The following is a 20633-nucleotide window of genomic DNA, read 5'->3' on the forward strand; positions in this document are numbered from 1 at the left end:
TGGTTGTGTAGTGGTTGTGTACAGCAGAGACCTATATGGTTGTGTAGTGGTTGTGTAGTGGTTGTGTACAGCAGAGACCTATATGGTTGTGTAGTGGTTATGTGTATTGGTTGTGTACAGCAGAGACCTATGGTGTGTATGTGGTTGTGTAGTGGTTTGTGTACAGCAGAGACCTGGTTGTGTAGTGGTTGTGTAGTGGTTGTGCACAGCAGAGACCTATATGGGTGTGTAGTGGTTGTGTACAGCAGAGACCTATATGGGTGTGTAGTGGTTGTGTACAGCAGAGACCTATATGGTTGTGTAGTGGTTGTGTAGTGGTTGTGTTCAGCAGATACCTATATGGGTGTGTAGTGGTTGTGTACAGCAGAGACCTATATGGTTGTGTAGTGGTTATGTAGTGGTTGTGTACAGCAGAGACCTATATGGTTGTGTAGTGGTTGTGTAGTGGTTGTGTACAGCAGAGACCTATATGGTTGTGTAGTGGTTGTGTAGTGGTTGTGTACAGCAGAGACCTATATGGTTGTGTAGTGGTTATGTAGTGGTTGTGTACAGCAGAGACCTATATGGTTGTGTAGTGGTTGTGTAGTGGTTGTGTACAGCAGAGACCTATATGGTTGTAGTGGTTGTGTAGTGGTTGTGTACAGCAGAGACCTATGGTTGTGTATGGGTTGTGTAGTGGTTGTGTTCAGCAGAGACCTATATGGTTGTGTAGTGGTTGTGTACAGCAGAGACCTGTTGGTTGTGTAGTGGTTGTGTACAGCAGAGACCTATATGGTTGTGTAGTGGTTGTGTAGTGGTTGTGTACAGCAGAGACCTATATGGTTGTGTAGTGGTTGTGTACAGCAGAGACCTATATGGTTGTGTAGTGGTTGTGTACAGCAGAGACCTAAATGGTTGTGTTGTGGTTGTGTAGTGGTTGTGTACAGCAGAGACCTATATGGTTGTGTAGTGGTTGTGTACAGCAGAGACCTATATGGTTGTGTAGTGGTTGTGTACAGCAGAGACCTATATGGTTGTGTAGTGGTTGTGCACAGCAGAGACCTATATGGTTGTGTAGTGGTTGTGTACAGCAGAGACCTATATGGTTGTGTAGTGGTTGTGTAGTGGTTGTGTACTGCAGAGACCTATATGGTTGTGTAGTGGTTATGTAGTGGTTGTGTACAGCAGAGACCTATATGGTTGTGTAGTGGTTGTGTAGTGGTTGTGCACAGCAGAGACCTATATGGTTGTGTAGTGGTTGTGTTCAGCAGAGACCTATATGGTTGTGTAGTGGTTGTGTACAGCAGAGACCTATATGGTTGTGTAGTTGTTGTGTACAGCAGAGACCTATATGGTTGTGTTGTGGTTGTGTAGTGGTTGTGTACAGCAGAGACCTATATGGTTGTGTAGTTGTTGTGTACAGCAGAGACCTATATGGTTGTGTTGTGGTTGTGTAGTGGTTGTGTACAGCAGAGACCTATATGGTTGTATTGTGGTTGTGTAGTGGTTGTGTACAGCAGAGACCTATATGGTTGTGTACAGCAGAGACCTATATGGTTGTGTAGTGGTTGTGTACAGCAGAGACCTATATGGTTGTGTGGTTGTGTACAGCAGAGACCTATGGTTATGTAGTGGTTGTGTACAGCAGAGACCGATATGGTTGTGTAGTGGTTGTGTACAGCAGAGACCTATATGGCTGTGTAGTGGTTGTGTAGTGGTTGTGTACAGCAGAGACCTATATGGTTGTGTAGTGGTTATGTAGTGGTTGTGTACGGCAGAGACCGATATGGTTGTGTAGTGGTTGTGTACAGCAGAGACCTATATGGTTGTGTAGTGGTTGTGTACAGCAGAGACCTATATGGTTGTGTAGTGGTTGTGTAGTGGTTGTGTACAGCAGAGACCTATATGGTTGTGTAGTGGTTGTGTACAGCAGAGACCTATATGGTTGTGTAGTATATGGTTGTGTAGTGGTTGTGTACACAGCAGAGACCTATATGGTTGTGTGGTATGTGTAGTGGTTGTGTACAGCAGAGACCTATATGGTTGTGTGGTGGTGTAGTGGTTGTGTACAGCAGAGACCTATATGGTTGTTGTGTGTAGTGGTTGTGTACAGCAGAGACCTATGGTTGTATGGGTTGTGTAGTGGTTGTGTAGTGGTTGTGTAGTGGTTGTGTACAGCAGAGACCTATATGGTTGTGTGTGGTTGTGTGTGGTTGTGTACAGCAGAGACCTATATGGTTGTGTAGTGGTTGGTTGTGTACAGCAGAGACCTATATGGTTGTATGGTGTGTTGTGTAGTGGTTGTGTACAGCAGAGACCCATATGGTTGTAGTGTGGTTGTGTAGTGGTTGTGTACAGCAGAGACCTATATGGTTGTGTAGTGGTTGTGTACAGCAGAGACCTATATGGTTGTGTAGTGGTTGTGTACAGCAGAGACCTATATGGTTGTGTAGTGGTTGTGTGGTTGTGTACAGCAGAGACCTATATGGTTGTGTACAGCAGAGACCTGTATGGTTGTGTGTGAGACCTATATGTGTTGTGTAGTGGTTGTGTACAGCAGAGACCTATATGGTTGTGTAGTGGTTGTGTAGTGGTTGTGTAGTGGTTGTGTACAGCAGAGACCTATATGGTTGTGTAGTGGTTGTGTAGTGGTTGTGTACAGCAGAGACCTATATGGTTGTGTAGTGGTTGTGTACAGCAGAGACCTATATGGTTGTGTAGTGGTTGTGTACAGCAGAGACCTATATGGTTGTGTAGTGGTTGTGTAGTGGTTGTGTACAGCAGAGACCTATATGGTTGTGTAGTGGTTGTGTACAGCAGAGACCTATATGGTTGTGTTGTGGTGGTGTAGTGGTTGTGTACAGCAGAGACCTATATGGTTGTAGTGGTTGTGTACAGCAGAGACCTATTGTGTAGTGGTTGTGTACAGCAGAGACCTATATGGTGTGGTTGTGTAGTGGTTGTGTAGTGGTTGTGTACAGCAGAGACCTATATGGTTGTGTGTGGTTGTGTAGTGGTTGTGTACAGCAGAGACCTATATGGTTGTGTAGTGGTTGTGTGGTTGTGTACAGCAGAGACCTATATGGTTGTGTAGTGGTTGTGTACAGCAGAGACCTATATGGTTGTGTAGTGGTTGTGTAGTGGTTGTGTACAGCAGAGACCTATATGGTTGTGTAGTGGTTGTGTTGTGTACAGCAGAGACCTATATGGTTGTGTAGTGGTTGTGTACAGCAGAGACCTATATGGTTGTGTAGTGGTTGTGTAGTGGTTGTGTACAGCAGAGACCTATATGGTTGTGTAGTGGTTGTGTACAGCAGAGACCTATATGGTTGTGTAGTGGTTGTGTACAGCAGAGACCTATATGGTTGTGTAGTGGTTGTGTAGTGGTTGTGTACAGCAGAGACCTATATGGTTGTGTAGTGGTTGTGTACAGCAGAGACCTATATGGTTGTGTAGTGGTTGTGTACAGCAGAGACCTATATGGTTGTGTAGTGGTTGTGTTCAGCAGATACCTATATGGTTGTGTAGTGGTTGTGTACAGCAGAGACCTATATGGTTATGTAGTGGTTGTGTACAGCAGAGACCTATATGGTTGTGTTGTGGTTGTGTACAGCAGAGACCTATATGGTTGTGTAGTGGTTGTGTAGTGGTTGTGTACAGCAGAGACCTATATGGTTGTGTAGTGGTTGTGTACAGCAGAGACCTATATGGTTGTGTAGTGGTTGTGTACAGCAGAGACCTATATGGTTGTGTAGTGGTTGTGTACAGCAGAGACCTATATGGTTGTGTTGTGGTTGTGTAGTGGTTGTGTACAGCAGAGACCTATATGGTTGTGTAGTGGTTGTGTACAGCAGAGACCTATATGGTTGTGTTGTGGTTGTGTAGTGGTTGTGTACAGCAGAGACCTATATGGTTGGTGTGTGGTTATGTAGTGGTTGTGTACAGTATATGGTTGTGTAGTGGTTGTGTACAGCAGAGACCTATATGGTTGTGTAGTGGTTGTGTAGTGGTTGTGTACAGCAGAGACCTATGGTTGTGTGGTTGTGTAGTGGTTGTGTGGTTGTGTACAGCAGAGACCTATATGGTTGTGTAGTGGTTGTGTACAGCAGAGACCTTATGGTTGTGTAGTGGTTGTGTAGTGCAGAGACCTATATGGTTGTGTAGTGGTTGTGTACAGCAGAGACCTATATGGTTGTGTAGTGGTTGTGTACAGCAGAGACCTATATGGTTGTGTAGTGGTTGTGTTGTGTACAGCAGAGACCTATATGGTTGTGTAGTGGTTGTGTACAGCAGAGACCTATATGGTTGTGTAGTGGTTGTGTACAGCAGAGACCTATATGGTTGTGTAGTGGTTGTGTACAGCAGAGACCTATATGGTTGTGTTGTGGTGGTGTAGTGGTTGTGTACAGCAGAGACCCATATGGTTGTATTGTGGTTGTGTAGTGGTTGTGTACAGCAGAGACCTATATGGTTGTGTAGTGGTTGTGTACAGCAGAGACCTATATGGTTGTGTAGTGGTTGTGTACAGCAGAGACCTATATGGTTGTGTAGTGGTTGTGTACAGCAGAGACCTATATGGTTGTGTAGTGGTTGTGTACAGCAGAGACCTATATGGTTGTGTAGTGGTTGTGTACAGCAGAGACCTATATGGTTGTGTAGTGGTTGTGTACAGCAGAGACCTATATGGTTGTGTACAGCAGAGACCTATATGGTTGTATTGTGGTTGTGTAGTGTTTGTGTACAGCAGAGACCTATATGGTTGTGTAGTGGTTGTGTACAGCAGAGACCTATATGGTTGTGTAGTGGTTGTGTAGTGTTTGTGTACAGCAGAGACCTATATGGTTGTGTTGTGGTTGTGTAGTGGTTGTGTACAGCAGAGACCTATATGGTTGTGTAGTGGTTGTGTAGTGGTTGTGTACAGCAGAGACCTATATGGTTGTGTAGTGGTTGTGTACAGCAGAGACCTATATGGTTGTGTAGTGGTTGTGTAGTGGTTGTGTACAGCAGAGACCTATATGGTTGTGTAGTGGTTGTGTAGTGGTTGTGTACAGCAGAGACCTATATGGTTGTGTAGTGGTTGTGTAGTGGTTGTGTACAGCAGAGACCTATATGGTTGTGTAGTGGTTGTGTACAGCAGAGACCTATATGGTTGTGTAGTGGTTGTGTAGTGGTTGTGTACAGCAGAGACCTATATGGTTGTGTAGTGGTTGTGTACAGCAGAGACCTATATGGTTGTATTGTGTGTGTAGTGGTTGTGTACAGCAGAGACCTATATGGTTGTGTAGTGGTTGTGTACAGTGGTTGTGTACAGCAGAGACCTATATGGTTGTGTAGTGGTTGTGTACAGCAGAGACCTATATGTTGTGTAGTGGTTGTGTACAGCAGAGACCTATATGGTTGTGTTGTGGTTGTGTAGTGGTTGTGTACAGCAGAGACCTATATGGTTGTGTAGTGGTTGTGTACAGCAGAGACCTATATGGTTGTGTGGTTGTGTACAGCAGAGACCTATATGGTTGTGTAGTGGTTGTGTACAGCAGAGACCTATATGGTTGTGTAGTGGTTGTGTACAGCAGAGACCTATATGGGTGTGTAGTGGTTGTGTAGTGGTTGTGTACAGCAGAGACCTATATGGTTGTGTAGTGGTTGTGTAGTGGTTGTGTACAGCAGAGACCTATATGGTTGTGTAGTGGTTGTGTACAGCAGAGACCTATATGGTTGTGTAGTGGTTGTGTACAGCAGAGACCTATATGGTTGTGTAGTGGTTGTGTAGTGGTTGTGTACAGCAGAGACCTATATGGTTGTGTAGTGGTTGTGTACAGCAGAGACCTATATGGTTGTGTAGTGGTTGTGTAGTGGTTGTGTACAGCAGAGACCTATATGGTTGTGTAGTGGTTATGTAGTGGTTGTGTACAGCAGAGACCTATATGGTTGTGTAGTGGTTGTGTAGTGGTTGTGTACAGCAGAGACCTATATGGTTGTGTAGTGGTTGTGTACAGCAGAGACCTATATGGTTGTGTAGTGGTTGTGTAGTGGTTGTGTACAGCAGAGACCTATATGGTTGTGTAGTGGTTGTGTACAGCAGAGACCTATATGGTTGTGTTGTGGTTGTGTAGTGGTTGTGTACAGCAGAGACCTATATGGTTATGTAGTGGTTGTGTACAGCAGAGACCTATATGGTTGTGTAGTGGTTGTGTACAGCAGAGACCTATATGGTTGTGTAGTGGTTGTGTACAGCAGAGACCTATATGGTTGTGTAGTGTGTAGTGGTTGTGTACAGCAGAGACCTATATGGTTGTGTAGTGGTTGTGTACAGCAGAGACCTATATGGTTGTGTAGTGGTTGTGTAGTGGTTGTGTACAGCAGAGACCTATATGGTTGTGTAGTGGTTGTGTAGTGGTTGTGTACAGCAGAGACCTATATGGTTGTGTAGTGGTTATGTAGTGGTTGTGTACAGCAGAGACCTATATGGTTGTGTAGTGGTTGTGTACAGCAGAGACCTATATGGTTGTGTAGTGGTTGTGTAGTGGTTGTGTACAGCAGAGACCTATATGGTTGTGTAGTGGTTGTGTACAGCAGAGACCTATATGGTTGTGTAGTGGTTGTGTAGTGGTTGTGTACAGCAGAGACCTATATGGTTGTGTAGTGGTTGTGTACAGCAGAGACCTATATGGTTGTGTAGTGGTTGTGTACAGCAGAGACCTATATGGTTGTGTAGTGGTTGTGTGGTTGTGTACAGCAGAGACCTATATGGTTGTGTAGTGGTAGTGGTTGTGTACAGTAGTGGTTGTGTACAGCAGAGACCTATATGGTTGTGTAGTGGTTGTGTAGTGGTTGTGTACAGCAGAGACCTATATGGTTGTGTAGTGGTTGTGGTGGTGTGTACAGCAGAGACCTATATGGTTGTGTAGTGGTTGTGTAGCAGAGACCTATGGTTGTGTAGTGGTTGTGTACAGCAGAGACCTATATGGTTGTGTAGTGGTTGGTGTAGTGGTTGTGTACAGCAGAGACCTATATGGTTGTGTAGTGGTTGTGTACAGCAGAGACCTATATGGTTGTGTATGGTTGTGAGACCTAGTGGTTGTGTACAGCAGAGACCTATATGGTGTGTAGTGGTTGTGTACAGCAGAGACCTATATGGTTGTGTTGTGGTGGTGTAGTGGTTGTGTACAGCAGAGACCTATATGGTTGTGTAGTGGTTGTGTACAGCAGAGACCCATATGGTTGTATTGTGGTTGTGTAGTGGTTGTGTACAGCAGAGACCTATATGGTTGTGTAGTGGTTGTGTACAGCAGAGACCTATATGGTTGTAGTGGTTGTGTACAGCAGAGACCTATATGGTTGTGTAGTGGTTGTGTGTGTGAGACCTATATGGTGGTTGGTTGTGTAGTGGTTGTGTACAGCAGAGACCTATATGGTTGTGTAGTGGTTGTGTGGTTGTGTACAGTGGTTGTGTAGTGGTTGTGTACAGCAGAGACCTATATGGTTGTGTAGTGGTTGTGTACAGCAGAGACCTATATGGTTGTGTAGTGGTTGTGTAGTGGTTGTGTGGTTGTGTGGTTGTGTACAGCAGAGACCTATATGGTTGTGTGGTTGTGTAGTGGTTGTGTACAGCAGAGACCTATATGGTTGTGTAGTGGTTGTGTACAGCAGAGACCTATATGGTTGTGTTGTGGTTGTGTAGTGGTTGTGTACAGCAGAGACCTATATGGTTGTGTAGTGGTTGTGTACAGCAGAGACCTATATGGTGTGTATTGTGGTTGTGTAGTGGTTGTGTACAGCAGAGACCTATATGGTTGTGTAGTGGTTGTGTAGTGGTTGTGTACAGCAGAGACCTATATGGTTGTGTAGTGGTTGTGTTGTGTACAGCAGAGACCTGGTTGTATATGGTTGTGTAGTGGTTGTGTACAGCAGAGACCTATATGGTTGTGTAGTGGTTATGGTTGTGGTTGTAGTGGTTGTGTACAGCAGAGACCTATATGGTTGTGTAGTGGTTGTGTACAGCAGAGACCCATATGGTTGTGTAGTGGTTGTGTAGTGGTTGTGTACAGCAGAGACCTATATGGTTGTGTAGTGGTTGTGTACAGCAGAGACCTATATGGTTGTGTAGTGGTTGTGTACAGCAGAGACCTATATGGTTGTGTAGTGGTTGTGTAGTGGTTGTGTACAGCAGAGACCTATATGGTTGTGTAGTGGTTGTGTAGTGGTTGTGTAGTGGTTGTGTAGTGGTACAGCAGAGACCTATATGGTTGTGTAGTGGTTGTGTACAGCAGAGACCTATATGGTTGTGTGGTTGTGTAGTGGTTGTGTATATGGTTGTGTAGTGGTTGTGTGGTTGTGTACAGCAGAGACCTATGGTTGTGTTGTGGTTGTGTAGTGGTTGTGTACAGCAGAGACCTATATGGTTGTGTAGTGGTTGTGTACAGCAGAGACCTATATGGTTGTGTAGTGGTTGTGTACAGCAGAGACCTATATGGTTGTAGTGTGTGTTGTGGTTGTGTACAGCAGAGACCTATATGGTTGTGTAGTGGTTGTGTACAGCAGAGACCTATATGGTTGTGTGTGTAGTGGTTGTGGTTGTGTACAGCAGAGACCTATATGGTTGTGTAGTGGTGGTTGTGTAGTGGTTGTGTACAGCAGAGACCTATATGGTTGTGTAGTGGTTGTGTACAGTGGTTGTGTAGTGGTTGTGTACAGCAGAGACCTATATGGTTGTGTAGTGGTTGTGTACAGCAGAGACCTATATGGTTGTGTAGTGGTTGTGTGTAGTGGTTGTGTACAGCAGAGACCTATGGTTGTGTGGGTTGTGTAGTGGTTGTGTACAGCAGAGACCTATATGGTTGTGTAGTGGTTGTGTAGTGGTGTGTACAGCAGAGACCTGGTGTGTAGTGGTTGTGTACAGCAGAGACCTATATGGTTGTGTAGTGGTTGTGTACAGCAGAGACCTATATGGTTGTATTGTGGTTGTGTAGTGGTTGTGTACAGCAGAGACCTATATGGTTGTGTAGTGGTTGTGTTCAGCAGAGACCTATATGGTTGTGTAGTGGTTGTGTACAGCAGAGACCTATATGGTTGTGTAGTGGTTGTGTACAGCAGAGACCTATATGGTTGTGTAGTGGTTGTGTAGTGGTTGTGTACAGCAGAGACCTATATGGTTGTATTGTGGTTGTGTAGTGGTTGTGTACAGCAGAGACCTATATGGTTGTGTAGTGGTTGTGTACAGCAGAGACCTATATGGTTGTGTAGTGGTTGTGTACAGCAGAGACCTATATGGTTGTGTAGTGGTTGTGTACAGCAGAGACCTATATGGCTGTGTAGTGGTTGTGTAGTGGTTGTGTACAGCAGAGACCTATATGGTTGTGTAGTGGTTATGTAGTGGTTGTGTACAGCAGAGACCTATATGGTTGTGTAGTGGTTGTGTAGTGGTTGTGTACAGCAGAGACCTATATGGTTGTGTAGTGGTTGTGTACAGTGGTTGTGTAGTGGTTGTGTACAGCAGAGACCTATATGGTTGTGTGGTTGTGTAGTGGTTGTGTACAGCAGAGACCTATATGGTTGTGTGGTTGTGTAGTGGTTGTGTACAGCAGAGACCCATATGGTTGTGTATGGTTGTGTAGTGGTTGTGTACAGCAGAGACCTATATGGTTGTGTGGTTGTGTACAGTATATGGTTGTGTAGTGGTTGTGTACAGCAGAGACCTATATGGTTGTGTAGTGGTTGTGGTTGTGTACAGCAGAGACCTATATGGTTGTTGGTTGTGGTTGTGTAGTGGTTGTGTACAGCAGAGACCTATGGTTGTGTACAGCAGAGACCTATATGGTTGTGTAGTGGTTGTGTACAGCAGAGACCTATATGGTTGTGTTGGGTTGTGTAGTGGTTGTGTACAGCAGAGACCTATATGGTTGTGTAGTGGTTGTGTACAGCAGAGACCCATATGGTTGTATGGTTGTGTAGTGGTTGTGTACAGCAGAGACCTATATGGTTGTGTAGTGGTTGTGTGTGGTTGTGTACAGCAGAGACCTATATGGTTGTGTTGTGTGGTTGTGTACAGCAGAGACCTATATGGTTGTGTAGTGGTTGTGTACAGCAGAGACCTATATGGTTGTGTAGTGGTTGTGTACAGCAGAGACCTATATGGTTGTGTAGTGGTTGTGTACAGCAGAGACCTATATGGTTGTGTAGTGGTTGTGTAGTGGTTGTGTACAGCAGAGACCTATATGGTTGTGTAGTGGTTGTGTACAGCAGAGACCTATATGGTTGTGTAGTGGTTGTGTAGTGGTTGTGTACAGCAGAGACCTATATGGTTGTGTAGTGGTTGTGTACAGCAGAGACCTATATGGTTGTGTTGTGGTTGTGTAGTGGTTGTGTGCAGCAGAGACCCATATGGTTGTATTGTGGTTGTGTAGTGTTTGTGTACAGCAGAGACCTATATGGTTGTGTAGTGGTTGTGTACAGCAGAGACCTATATGGCTGTGTAGTGGTTGTGTACAGCAGAGACCTATATGGTTGTGTTGTGGTTGTGTAGTGGTTGTGTACAGCAGAGACCTAGGTTGTGTAGTGGTTGTGTACCAGAGACCTATATGGTTGTGTGGGTTGTGTAGTGGTTGTGTACAGCAGAGACCTATGGTTGTGTGGGTTGTGTAGTGGTTGTGTACAGCAGAGACCTATATGGTTGTATTGTGGGTTGTGTAGTGGTTGTGTACAGCAGAGACCTATATGGTTGTGTAGTGGTTGTGTACAGCAGAGACCTATATGTGGTGGTTGTGTACAGCAGAGACCTATATGGTTGTGTGTAGTGGTTGTGTACAGCAGAGACCTATATGGTTGTGTAGTGGTTGTGTACAGCAGAGACCTATATGGTTGTGTAGTGGTTGTATACAGCAGAGACCTATATGGGTGTGTAGTGGTTGTGGACAGCAGAGACCTATATGGTTGTATTGTGGTTGTGTAGTGGTTGTGTACAGCAGAGACCTATATGGGCGTGTAGTGGTTGTGTAGTGGTTGTGTACAGCAGAGATCTATATGGTTGTGTTGTGGTTGTGTACAGCAGAGACCTATATGGTTGTGTAGTGGTTGTGTACACAGAGACCTATATGGTTGTGTAGTGGTTATGCACAGTAGAGACCTATATGGGTGTGTAGTGGTTGTGTACAGCAGAGACCTATATGGTTGTGTAGTGGTTGTGCACAGTAGAGACCTATATGGCTGTGTAGTGGTTGTGTCGTGGTTGTGTACAGCAGAGACCTATATGGTTGTGTAGTGGTTGTGTACAGCAGAGACCTATATGGTTGTGTAGTGGTTGTGTACAGCAGAGACCTGGTTGTGTAGTGGTTGTGTACAGCAGAGACCTATATGGTTGTGTAGTGGTGGTTGGTTGTGTACAGCAGAGACCTATATGGTTGTGTAGTGGTTGTGTAGTGGTTGTGTACAGCAGAGACCTATATGGTTGTGTAGTGGTTGTGTACAGCAGAGACCTATATGGTTGTGTAGTGGTTGTGTACAGCAGAGACCTATATGGTTGTGTAGTGGTTGTGTACAGCAGAGACCTATATGGTTGTGTAGTGGTTGTGTAGTGGTTGTGTACAGCAGAGACCTATATGGTTGTATTGTGGTTGTGTAGTGGTTGTGTACAGCAGAGACCTATATGGTTGTGTAGTGGTTGTGTAGTGGTTGTGTACAGCAGAGACCTATATGGTTGTGTAGTGGTTGTGTACAGCAGAGACCTATATGGTTGTGTAGTGGTTGTGTAGTGGTTGTGTACAGCAGAGACCTATATGGTTGTGTAGTGGTTGTGTAGTGGTTGTGTACAGCAGAGACCTATATGGTTGTGTAGTGGTTGTGTACAGCAGAGACCTATATGGTTGTGTAGTGGTTGTGTACAGCAGAGACCTATATGGTTGTGTAGTGGTTGTGTAGTGGTTGTGTACAGCAGAGACCTATATGGTTGTGTAGTGGTTGTGTAGTGGTTGTGTACAGCAGAGACCTATATGGTTGTGTAGTGGTTGTGTACAGCAGAGACCTATATGGCTGTGTAGTGGTTGTGAAGTGGTTGTGTACAGCAGAGACCTATATGGTTGTGTGGTTGTGTAGTGGTTGTGTACAGCAGAGACCTATATGGTTGTGTAGTGGTTGTGTACAGCAGAGACCTATATGGTTGTAGTGGTTGTGTAGTGGTTGTGTACAGCAGAGACCTATATGGTTGTGTAGTGGTTGTGTTCAGCAGAGACCTATATGGTTGTGTTGTGGTTGTGTAGTGGTTGTGTACAGCAGAGACCTATATGGTTGTGTAGTGGTTGTGTAGTGGTTGTGTACAGCAGAGACCTATGGTTGTGTGGGTTGTGTAGTGGTTGTGTAGTGGTTGTGTAGTGGTTGTGTACACAGCAGCAGAGACCTATATGGTTGTGTAGTGGTTGTGTACAGCAGAGACCTATATGGTTGTGTAGAGGTTATGTAGTGGTTGTGTACAGCAGAGACCTATATGGGTGTGTAGTGGTTGTGTACAGCAGAGACCTATATGGTTTTGTAGTGGTTGTGTACAGCAGAGACCTATATGGTTGTGTAGTGGTTGTGTAGTGGTTGTGTACAGCAGAGACCTATATGGTTGTGTAGTGGTTGTGTACAGCAGAGACCTAAATGGTTGTGTAGTGGTTGTGTAGTGGTTGTGTACAGCAGAGACCTATATGGCTGTGTAGTGGTTGTGTAGTGGTTGTGTACAGCAGAGACCTATATGGTTGTGTAGTGGTTATGTAGTGGTTGTGTACAGCAGAGACCTATATGGTTGTGTAGTGGTTGTGTACAGCAGAGACCTATATGGTTGTGTAGTGGTTGTGTAGTGGTTGTGTACAGCAGAGACCTATATGGTTGTGTATGGTTGTGTGTGGTTGTGTAGTAGTGTGTAGTGGTTGTGTACAGCAGAGACCTATATGGTTGTGTAGTGGTTGTGTAGTGGTTGTGTACAGCAGAGACCTATATGGTTGTGTAGTGGTTGTGTACAGCAGAGACCTATATGGTTGGTTGTGTAGTGGTTGTGTGGTTGTGTACAGCAGAGACCTATATGGTTGTGTAGTGGTTGTGTACAGCAGAGACCTATATGGTTGTGTAGTGGTCATGTGTAGTGGTTGTGTACAGCAGAGACCTATATGGTTGTGTAGTGGTTATGTAGTGGTTGTGTACAGCAGAGACCTATATGGTGTGTAGTGGTTGTGTAGTGGTTGTGTAGCAGAGACCTATGGTTGTGTATGGTTGTGTAGTGGTTGTGTACAGCAGAGACCTATATGGTTGTGTAGTGGTTGTGTAGTGGTTGTGTACAGCAGAGACCTATATGGTTGTGTGGTTGTGTACAGCAGAGACCTGTATGGTTGTGTAGTTGTGGTTGTGTAGTGGTTGTGTACAGCAGAGACCATATGGTTGTATTGTGGTTGGTGTAGTGGTTGTGTACAGCAGAGACCTATATGGTTGTGTAGTGGTTGTGTACAGCAGAGACCTATATGGTTGTGTAGTGGTTGTGTACAGCAGAGACCTATATGGTTGTGTAGTGGTTGTGTACAGCAGAGACCTATATGGTTGTGTAGTGGTTGTGTACAGCAGAGACCTATATGGGTGTGTTGTGGTTGTGTACAGCAGAGACCTATATGGTTGTGTAGTGGTTGTGTAGTGGTTGTGTATAGCAGAGACCTATATGGTTGTGTAGTGGTTGTGTACAGCAGAGACCTATATGGTTGTGTAGTGGTTGTGGTTATGGTTGTGTAGTGGTTGTGTTCAGCAGAGACCTATATGGTTGTGTAGTGGTTGTGTAGTGGTTGTGTACAGCAGAGACCTATATGGTTGTGTTGTGGTTGTGTAGTGGTTGTGTACAGCAGAGACCTATATGGTTGTGTAGTGGTTGTGTACAGCAGAGACCTATATGGTTGTGTAGTGGTTGTGTACAGCAGAGACCTATATGGTTGTGTAGTGGTTGTGTACAGCAGAGACCTATATGGTGTGTGTGGTTGTGTAGTGGTTGTGTACAGCAGAGACCTATATGGTTGTGTAGTGGTTGTAGTGGTTGTGTACAGCAGAGACCTATATGGTTGTGTAGTGGTTGTGTAGTGGTTGTGTAGTGGTTGTGTACAGCAGAGACCTATATGGTTGTGTAGTGGTTGTGTACAGCAGAGACCTATATGGTTGTGTAGTGGTTGTGTACAGCAGAGACCTATATGGTTGTGTAGTGGTTGTGTACAGCAGAGACCTGGTTGTGTGGTACAGCAGAGACCTATATGGTTGTGTAGTGGTTGTGTACAGCAGAGACCCATATGGTTGTATTGTGGTTGTGTAGTGGTTGTGTACAGCAGAGACCTATATGGGCTTGTAGTGGTTGTGTACAGCAGAGACCTATATGGTTGTGTAGTGGTTGTGTACAGCAGAGACCTATATGGTTGTATTGTGGTTGTGTAGTGGATGTGTACAGCAGAGACCCATATGGTTGTATGTGGTTGTGTAGTGGTTGTGTACAGCAGAGACCTATATGGTTGTGTAGTGGTTGTGTACAGCAGAGACCTATATGGTTGTGTAGTGGTTGTGTACAGCAGAGACCCATATGGTTGTATTGTGGTTGTGTAGTGGTTGTGTACAGCAGAGACCTATATGGTTGTGTAGTGGTTGTGTACAGCAGAGACCTATATGGTTGTGTTGTGGTTGTGTAGTGGTTGTGTACAGCAGAGACCTATATGGTTGTGTAGTGGTTGTGTACAGCAGAGACCTATATGGTTGTGTAGTGGTTGTGTACAGCAGAGACCTATATGGTTGTGTAGTGGTTGTGTAGTGGTTGTGTACAGCAGAGACCTATATGGTTGTGTAGTGGTTGTGTACAGCAGAGACCTATATGGTTGTGTAGTGGTTGTGTAGTGGTTGTGTACAGCAGAGACCTATATGGTTGTATTGTGTAGTGGTTGTGTACAGCAGAGACCTATATGGTTGTGTAGTGGTTGTGTACAGCAGAGACCTATATGGTTGTGTAGTGGTTGTGTAGTGGTTGTGTACAGCAGAGACCTATATGGGTGTGTAGTGGTTGTGTTCAGCAGATACCTATATGGGTGTGTAGTGGTTGTGTACAGCAGAGACCTATATGGTTGTGTAGTGGTTGTGTAGTGGTTGTGTACAGCAGAGACCTATATGGTTGTGTAGTGGTTGTGTAGTGGTTGTGTACAGCAGAGACCTATATGGTTGTGTAGTGGTTGTGTACAGCAGATACCTATATGGTTGTGTAGTGGTTGTGTACAGCAGAGACCTATATGGTTGTGTTGTGGTGGTGTAGTGGTTGTGTACAGCAGAGACCTATATGGTTGTATTGTGGTTGTGTACAGCAGAGACCCATATGGTTGTATTGTGGTTGTGTAGTGGTTGTGTACAGCAGAGGCCTATATGGTTGTGTAGTGGTTGTGTACAGCAGAGACCTATATGGTTGTGTTGTGGTGGTGTAGTGGTTGTGTACAGCAGAGACCTATATGGTTGTATTGTGGTTGTGTACAGCAGAGACCCATATGGTTGTATTGTGGTTGTGTAGTGGTTGTGTACAGCAGAGACCTATATGGTTGTGTAGTGGTTGTGTACAGCAGAGACCTATATGGTTGTGTAGTGGTTGTGTACAACAGAGACCTATATGGTTGTGTAGTGGTTGTGTACAGCAGAGACCTATATGGTTGTAGTGGTTGTGGTTGTGGTGGTTGTGTACAGCAGAGACCTATATGGTTGTGTAGTGGTTGTGTACAGCAGAGACCTGGTTGTGTACAGCAGAGACCTATATGGTTGTGTAGTGGTTATGTAGTGGTTGTGTACGGCAGAGACCGATATGGTTGTGTAGTGGTTGTGTACAGCAGAGACCTATATGGTTGTGTAGTGGTTGTGTACAGCAGAGACCTATATGGTTGTGTAGTGGTTGTGTAGTGGTTGTGTACAGCAGAGACCTATATGGTTGTGTAGTGGTTGTGTACAGCAGAGACCTATATGGTTGTGTAGTGGTTGTGTAGTGGTTGTGTACAGCAGAGACCTATATGGTTGTGTAGTGGTTGTGTACAGCAGAGACCTATATGGTTGTGTAGTGGTTGTGTACAGCAGAGACCTATATGGTTGTGTAGTGGTTGTGTGTGGTTGTGTACAGCAGAGACCTATATGGTTGTGTAGTGGTTGTGTAGTGGTTGTGTACAGCAGAGACCTATATGGTTGTGTAGTGGTTGTGTACAGCAGAGACCTATATGGTTGTGTAGTGGTTGTGTACAGCAGAGACCTATATGGTTGTGTAGTGGTTGTGTACAGCAGAGACCTATATGGGTGTATTGTGTAGTGGTTGTGTACAGCAGAGACCTATATGGTTGTGTAGTGGTTATGCACAGTAGAGACCTATATGGCTGTGTAGTGGTTGTGTCGTGGTTGTGTACAGCAGAGACCTATATGGTTGTGTAGTGGTTGTGTACAGCAGAGACCTATATGGTTGTGTAGTGGTTGTGTACAGCAGAGACCTATATGGTTGTGTATTGTGGTTGTGTAGTGGTTGTGTACAGCAGAGACCCATATGGTTGTGTAGTGTGGTTGGTTGTGTAGTGGTTGTGCACAGCAGAGACCTATATGGTTGTGTAGTGGTTGTGTACAGCAGAGACCTATATGGTTGTGTAGTGGTTGTGTACAGCAGAGACCTATGGTTGTATGTGGTTGTGTAGTGGTTGTGTACAGCAGAGACCTATGGTTGTGGTGGTGTGTAGTGGTTGTGTACAGCAGAGACCTATATGGTTGTGTGTAGTGGTTGTGTACAGCAGAGACCTATATGGTTGTGTAGTGGTTGTGTACAGCAGAGACCTATATGGTTGTGTAGTGGTTGTGTACAGCAGAGACCTATATGGTTGTGTAGTGGTTGTGTACAGCAGAGACCTATGAGTGGTTGTGTACAGCAGAGACCTATATGGTTGTGTAGTGGTTGTAGTACAGCAGAGACCTATATGGTTGTGTAGTGGTTGTGTACAGCAGAGACCTATATGGTTGTATTGTGGTTGTGTAGTGGTTGTGTACAGCAGAGACCTATATGGGCTGTGTAGTGGTTGTGTACAGCAGAGACCTATATGTGGTTGTGTAGTGGTTGTGTACAGCAGAGACCTATATGGTTGTGTAGTGGTTGTGTAGTGTTTGTGTACAGCAGAGACCTATATGGTTGTGTAGTGGTTGTGTACAGCAGAGACCTATATGGTTGTGTAGTGGTTGTGGTTGTGTACAGCAGAGACCTATATGGTTGTGTTGTGGTGTGTAGTGGTTGTGTACAGCAGAGACCTATATGGTTGTATTGTGGTTGTGTAGTGGTTGTGTACAGCAGAGACCTATATGGTTGTGTAGTGGTTGTGTACAGCAGAGACCTATGGTGTGTATGTGTTGTGTAGTGGTTGTGTACAGCAGAGACCTATATGGTTGTATAGTGGTTGTGTAGTGGTTGTGTACAGCAGAGACCTATATGGTTGTGTAGTGGTTGTGTACAGCAGAGACCTATATGGTTGTGTTGTGGTTGTGTAGTGGTTGTGTACAGCAGAGACCTATATGGTTGTGTAGTGGTTGTGTACAGCAGAGACCTATATGGTTGTGTTGTGGTTGTGTAGTGGTTGTGTACAGCAGAGACCTATATGGTTGTGTAGTGGTTGTGTAGTGGTTGTGTACAGCAGAGACCTATATGGTTGTGTAGTGGTTGTGTACAGCAGAGACCTATATGGTTGTGTAGTGGTTGTGTACAGCAGAGACCTATATGGTTGTGTAGTGGTTGTGTACAGCAGAGACCTATATGGCTGTGTATGGTTGTGTAGTGGTTGTGTACAGCAGAGACCTATATGGTTGTGTAGTGGTTATGTAGTGGTTGTGTACAGCAGAGACCTATATGGTTGTGTAGTGGTTGTGTAGTGGTTGTGTACAGCAGAGACCTATATGGTTGTGTAGTGGTTGTGTACAGCAGAGACCTATATGGTTGTGTAGTGGTTGTGTACAGCAGAGACCTATATGGTTGTGTAGTGGTTGTGTAGTGGTTGTGTACAGCAGAGACCTATATGGTTGTGTAGTGGTTGTGTACAGCAGAGACCTATGGTTGTATTGTGGTTGTGTAGTGGTTGTGTACAGCAGAGACCTATATGGGTGTGTAGTGGTTGTGTACAGCAGAGACCTATATGGTTGTGTAGTGGTTGTGTACAGCAGAGACCTATATGGTTGTGTTGTGGTTGTGTACAGCAGAGACCTGGAGTGTTGTGTACAGCAGAGACCTATATGGTTGTGTAGTGTGTTGGTGGTTGTGCACAGCAGAGACCTATATGGTTGTGTAGTGGTTGTGTACAGCAGAGACCTATATGGTTGTGTAGTGGTTGTGTACAGCAGAGACCCATATGGTTGTGTTGTGGTTGTGTAGTGGTTGTGTACAGCAGAGACCTATATGGTTGTGTAGTGGTTGTGTACAGCAGAGACCTATATGGTTGTATTGTGGTTGTGTAGTGGTTGTGTACAGCAGAGACCTATATGGTTGTGTAGTGGTTGTGTACAGCAGAGACCTATATGGTTGTGTAGTGGTTGTGTACAGCAGAGACCTATATGGTTGTGTAGTGGTTGTGTACAGCAGAGACCTATATGGTTGTGTAGTGGTTGTGTACAGCAGAGACCTATATGGTTGTGTAGTGGTTGTGTACAGCAGAGACCTATATGGTTGTATTGTGGTTGTGTAGTGGTTGTGTACAGCAGAGACCTATATGGTTGTGTAGTGGTTGTGTAGTGGTTGTGTACAGCAGAGACCTATATGGTTGTGTAGTGGTTGTGTAGTGGTTGTGTACAGCAGAGACCTATATGGTTGTGTAGTGGTTGTGTACAGCAGAGACCTATATGGTGTAGTGGTTGTGTACAGCAGAGACCTATATGGTTGTATTGTGGTTGTGTAGTGGTTGTGTACAGCAGAGACCCATATGGTTGTGTTGTGGTTGTGTAGTGGTTGTGTACAGCAGAGACCTATATGGTTGTGTAGTGGTTGTGTACAGCAGAGACCTATATGGTTGTGTAGTGGTTGTGTACAGCAGAGACCCATATGGTTGTATTGTGGTTGTGTAGTGGTTGTGTACAGCAGAGACCTATATGGTTGTGTAGTGGTTGTGTACAGCAGAGACCCATATGGTTGTATTGTGGTTGTGTAGTGGTTGTGTACAGCAGAGACCTATATGGTTGTGTTGTGGTTGTGTAGTGGTTGTGTACAGCAGAGACCTATATGGTTGTGTATGGTTGTGTATATGGTTGTATTGTGGTTGTGTAGTGGTTGTGTACAGCAGAGACCTATATGGTTGTGTAGTGGTTGTGTACAGCAGAGACCTATATGGTTGTGTTGTGTAGTGGTTGTGTACAGCAGAGACCTATATGGTTGTGTAGTGGTTGTGTACAGAGACCTAGAGACCTAGAGACCTATATGGTTGTGTAGTGGTTGTGTACAGCAGAGACCTATATGGTTGTATTGTGGTTGTGTAGTGGTTGTGTACAGCAGAGACCTATATGGGTTGTGGTTGTGTAGTGGTTGTGTACAGCAGAGACCTATGGTTGTATTGGTTGTGTAGTGGTTGTGTACAGCAGAGACCTATATGGTTGTGTAGTGGTTGTGTACAGCAGAGACCTATATGGTTGTGTAGTGGTTGTGTACAGCAGAGACCTATATGGTTGTGTAGTGGTTGTGTACAGCAGAGACCTATATGGTTGTGTAGTGGTTGTGTACAGCAGAGACCTATATGGTTGTGTAGTGGTTGTGTACAGCAGAGACCTATATGGTTGTGTAGTGGTTGTATACAGCAGAGACCTATATGGGTGTGTAGTGGTTGTGGACAGCAGAGACCTATATGGTTGTATTGTGGTTGTGTAGTGGTTGTGTACAGCAGAGACCTATATGGGTGTGTAGTGGTTGTGTACAGCAGAGACCTATATGGTTGTGTAGTGGTTGTGTAGTGGTTGTGTACAGCAGAGACCTATATGGTTGTGTAGTGATTGTGTACAGCAGAGACCTATATGGTTGTGTAGTGGTTGTGTACAGCAGAGACCTATATGGTTGTATTGTGGTTGTGTAGTGGATGTGTACAGCAGAGACCCATATGGTTGTACTGTGGTTGTGTAGTGGTTGTGCACAGCAGAGACCTATATGGTTGTGTAGTGGCTGTGTACAGCAGAGACCTATATGGTTGTGTAGTGGTTGTGTACAGCAGAGACCCATATGGTTGTGTAGTGGTTGTATACAGCAGAGACCTATATGGTTGTGTAGTGGTTGTGTATTGGTTGTGTACAGCAGAGACCTATATGGTTGTGTAGTGGTTGTGTACAGCAGAGACCTATATGGTTGTGTAGTGGTTGTGTAGTGGTTGTGTACAGCAGAGACCTATATGGTTGTGTAGTGGTTGTGTACAGCAGAGACCTATATGGTTGTGTAGTGGTTGTGTAGTGGTTGTGTACAGCAGAGACCTATATGGTTGTGTAGTGGTTGTGTAGTGGTTGTGTACAGCAGAGACCTATATGGTTGTGTAGTGGCTGTGTAGTGGTTGTGTACAGCAGAGACCTATATGGTTGTGTAGTGAGATGAAGAGGCATTTGCGTTGCTCCAAAGCATCCCACTGAACGATGTAGACACGCTCTCTCTCTCTTTACCA

At 44.8% G+C, this 20633-nt stretch overlaps 1 long non-coding RNA gene across 6 annotated transcripts; it reads right to left on the reverse strand.

The window, feature by feature from the left end:
* Window positions 1-209: 209 nt before the first annotated feature.
* Window positions 210-19912, reverse strand: LOC127914306 (uncharacterized). Of its 6 annotated transcripts, none has more exons than XR_008087972.1 (5): window positions 15040-15073; window positions 14548-14630; window positions 12451-12486; window positions 4396-4478; window positions 210-252 (listed from the first exon to the last, which is right to left on the reverse strand). It is a non-coding gene; the product is annotated as an uncharacterized LOC127914306 (long non-coding RNA). The 6 variants fall into 6 exon arrangements; XR_008087971.1 differs by lacking the exon at window positions 4396-4478 and adding an exon at window positions 7193-7275; XR_008087970.1 differs by lacking the exons at window positions 4396-4478; window positions 15040-15073 and adding exons at window positions 7193-7275; window positions 19879-19912 and having other exon boundaries at window positions 247-288.
* Between the last annotated feature and the right edge of the window lie 721 nt (window positions 19913-20633).

Source organism: Oncorhynchus keta, chromosome 31 (assembly GCF_023373465.1).
Source record: "Oncorhynchus keta strain PuntledgeMale-10-30-2019 chromosome 31, Oket_V2, whole genome shotgun sequence".
Classification (NCBI taxonomy): domain Eukaryota; kingdom Metazoa; phylum Chordata; class Actinopteri; order Salmoniformes; family Salmonidae; genus Oncorhynchus; species Oncorhynchus keta.